Consider the following 4,255-nt stretch of genomic DNA (forward strand, 5'->3'; position numbering starts at 1 on the left):
GATTTATGCTGCCATAACACAGTGACTGCTTCTCCCAAGTGAACCAGAACATGTTGGAGGGTCACATGCATTCTGATTCCTTTTTAAACGAAAGTAAGAAAAATAAAAATACTGTTTATGAGATTCTTCTTCCTGCTATATTTTTCATTATTAATAATTCTTCTCAAATCCGTTGTATTTTCTAGTTTTCTTTTTGTCCCCCTTATCAGCAGCAATGCTAATCCCAAGCATTCACAGCTGATGATTCAGTAAGTTATTTCTAATAGTAAACACTGGATTGTTTACTTCTGCCTCTTACTTTCTAAGCCTTTGTTGGGCTCATTTTTTTCTTCTCAGTATGGATTGGAAAAAAAACATTTAACTTTCTGTGCTGCTTGTTTTAAGAAACTAAAATCTGCACTTACTGATTTGCCCTCAGGCCGTGGGGCTTCCACTCCTGTCCTGAATTTGCAGGGCGCGTGATGAAACTGTGAGAAAAGGCTAGTATTTGAGATGATTAATAGCTGAGCTACTCAGTTTATCATAGATCAAGTTGCTTCACTTGATACTTATTTGCGTTATAAGCAGTTCTTTAAAGCAGGACTTGTTGGTAGGTTTCACACTATGCGATTTTGCTGCGGCTCCCAGGCCACCTGAGGGAAAAGCCTCTGCGGGAGGGAAGCGGGTCCCTGCAGCTGGGGAAGACACCAGCTCCCACGTGCGAGACCCTCAGCCCTCTCTTACTCCAGAAGCTTTGGGCATGTAACAGATTTCCATAGTCCCACCTTTTCCATTAACAAACTATTAAACAGGAATGTGAACACTTGGGTCTGGCTAGATATTTGGATAAGGTAGGATAATCCTTGCTTAAACAAAACCACCTTCAGAATAGGAACCTGAGAGGCTCAGGTGCCTTGAAAATATGTATTCCAAGGACTATAAACCAGATATACAGAGTTAGCTGCTGCCCAAAGAGGAGCGTGGTGAGTTAGGGGCAGAAAGCTGCCAGACGTAACATCTGCCTGCAAGAGACGAGCAGAGGAATTGCAGACGTTTGTCCCGAAACTGCGTTCTTGGGATGCCTTAGCGTGAGGAGCAAAACGTGACCTAGCTTCCAAGATGTGATGGCACATCCTGGCTGCACCCGGGGGGCACACAACAAATATGGGGACTGCTCAGGGACCGGGCGCCTGGAGAGCCAGGCTGGTAAGTGCCTGGCCTCGTGCCAGGCCTCTCCAGGCAGGGCTGACCGGAGGGCTCGGATGCCGCCGTCTGCCGCACCATCTGCGGGCGGAGCGCGCGCCACACGCTCCAGATACCTTCCTGCTCCGAGGGGACAAGTGGGAGAAGGAGGGAGGACTCCCCCCCGCTCCAAATATTTCCTCCCTTTCCGCTGTGAGCCTGTCTGCTCCCTCAGCGCTCCAGGGGCAGCACTGCTCCCTGCCTTCCACATTTCTCCTGCCTGGTCTTATTCAGCTGGGAAAGGCTCTTTAAATGCCCCATGGTGTGATGAGTTGAAGCAGAGCCAAAGGGTTTAGGCGGCCGCAGCTGTGTGGCTGTTGGCCCCAGCAGGTGACAGGTGGAGGGACAGGGCCCCACAGAGCTGCTGTCCCCAGCACGGTGGCTGCAGCGCCACAACCCGGCCAGGCCTGGGCAGCTCCAGGGCCAGGACAGCCCCAGGGACCCGTCACCTCCAAGGACCCTGCGTGCGCTTCATGCCCTTGCACACGTGAGGGAAACGCTCTCCTTGTAAATCATCTTTGCACAGCCCAGCGACAGGCAGTAAATAAGCTGCCATTACTCGGTTGCTTTTGATGGGGTAAACACACCCTTATTTGGATTTAAACCAAACCTGCCTCCTTTTAGATACATCATCTAGACACATGTTTAAGCTACAGCAAAACAAAAGCCCGCACAGTGGGGCGTACCAATATAACAGAGTAGATCACTGCATTGCTATTTCTCTGTTTTCATCTTCCTTTTCCTATTATAACTCAAAAAGGCCTCATATGCCAGCATTCACCTACAGGGAAATAACACAGCTTTGTCCTTATCCCAGAATGTAGCACATGCTTAGGCAGGGGCAGGTGTCACTTTTCTGCATACAAAGATAAGTGACTGAGAAAAGAGCTTTACATATTTCCTCTCTTCTCCTAAGCTCTGCCCAGCGTAGCTGGAGCTGCCTTCGCTTGGCTGTTACGAGAGCAGGAATTCCCCTGAAGTCAGCTGAATTACTCTCCATTTACATGGCCTGGGCAAGATCAGTGCATTGGAGTTTTGGCCCCGCAGAGGACGCCTGTGTAATGCTGATGGCACGTGGTGACCTCAGCATCTTGAGCAAATCTGCAAAGAGCCCCCACAACACGATGTCATCCCAGGACACAGCAGCGCCTTCTCTTACCTTATTTTTCCTACAGAACTTATCTGGGAGAAGCAACTAGGAAACCTTTCTACAGTCCGATATCCAGTCCAGCTGGAATATCTTCCTGGGAATAGTATAAAAAAGAGCCTGTGCCCCACATCAGGGAGCCACAGCGAGCCACAGCGATGCAACTGCGGGAGCTCAGTGAGGTGTGAAGAGGCTGCCCGTCCTTCTCCAGGAACATTGTCTTGTTTGAAGCACATTGTTCCTCAGTGCCAATTTTCTATATCAGATTAAGGGAAAAAATGGAATTAATTCTATTAATTAAAAAGCTATTTATCTAAATAAGACACAGTAGGTCTGAGTTCATTGTTATTTTCCCTTGGTGTGTTAACTCCCAATTATAAGATCATCAGGTTTAAACAGAAAGAAAGAAGTCAGAAGGCTGACGAAGGCACCCAGGCTGGGAGCAAAGCAAAGGGATTTCGCTTCGGGAAGCAGGAGCAGCTTTGGCAGGGGTGTGCAGGGAGACTGCAGTGTGCATGGCCAGGGCTACCAGAGCCCAGCTCGCCGCCCGCAGAGGCCAAAGGAAACGGGCTGCGATGCAGAAACTGGGCTGGGTTTGAGCACTGAGCTAGCGGGTTATGGAACAGGCAAGTACTAGTTTTGAGGCAAATATTATATATATTCTGGGAATTAGCAGATATAATTTATATCTGCTATAATTCCTGTATTAATTTCTAATAACTTGAATTTGTATGGAACCTTTGCAAAAGGAATTAAAATGATTTACTGAAGCAAAATTTATCACTACATCCCATTTTAGTACCTGGTAATACTGAGGCAGGGTTACATTTTAACCCTTGGAAATATTACTGTGTGGACTTAAGACTGTAACAGCAGATTTCTATTTTACACATCCATTTAAGAAATCAGTAGATTTACACCTCAGTCTTTGTCTTTCACTGCCTGCCCCTCTGCTCCAGTCTTCAGCTCCTGCTGCCTTTCCAGAGATGATTAAAAACACCTGCTCTCAAAAAAAAGTCCTCTCCCCCCAACCAAAACCAAAGGCAGCCAATGCCAAACAACTGCACAAAATCTCATACACACAAAAAGGGATCTCTCTGTAGTGCCGACATGGGCATGGTTTCACCAGCCATTAAAAACTCACAATTACAACCTAACAAAATGCCCTGTTGCCCAGTTCGGAGGCCCCTCGGGTGGGTTCAAGGAAACACGGAAATAAAGCACCAAGTTAATTATGCCTTGTTAAATGCAGCCATTTAAACAACTAGACCTTTATGGGGCACTTTCTGTTGCTGTAGCAGTTTTATATGTCTGAATTATTTTCCAAACCTGCCTCTGTGTACGTACAAAGGAGCCACAGGGAGTGCTGGTGCAGAGGGCAGGCACGGGACGCGGAGCAGGAGGCGGTTTCTGGCTTTACTCATGCTCTGCACGTGAGAGCAGTGAGGGCTCTGCACACTGGGGACGCCCCTGGGGGACACCAAGACTCAGGTCCCTTCTACAGAGAAATGGTGTTCTTAAAGAGCGAGCCTACATTTACAGTGATAAAGAAAACAGATATGCACTATTCTTAAAAACATATGCTTTTATCCACCAAAATCAAGTTTTTGGCCGGTAGAAACACAGCTAATTCCACAGGAAGATCCAAGCAGACATGGATCTGCTAAGCAGTCTTTGCAGGGGTAGAAATATGCGGTTTGTGCCAGCCTCGCGGGCCAGGTGCAGCATTTCAAAGGGAGCCACGTGCTCGTGTATTAACATGATCCTCACAGCGGAGCGGCTGTCAAGAATCCGCAACAGGAGATGACCTCTCTCCACCGAGCTGTATTTGCTTACAGTGAGAGACAGTTTCCTGGCCAAGGTGTCCTGCAAGGAGCAGAAGTAGGA

The sequence above is a fragment of the Tinamus guttatus genome, unplaced genomic scaffold (assembly GCF_059628265.1).
Source record: "Tinamus guttatus ecotype Peru unplaced genomic scaffold, ASM5962826v1 Tinamus_guttatus_pri_ptg000451l, whole genome shotgun sequence".
Taxonomy (NCBI): domain Eukaryota; kingdom Metazoa; phylum Chordata; class Aves; order Tinamiformes; family Tinamidae; genus Tinamus; species Tinamus guttatus.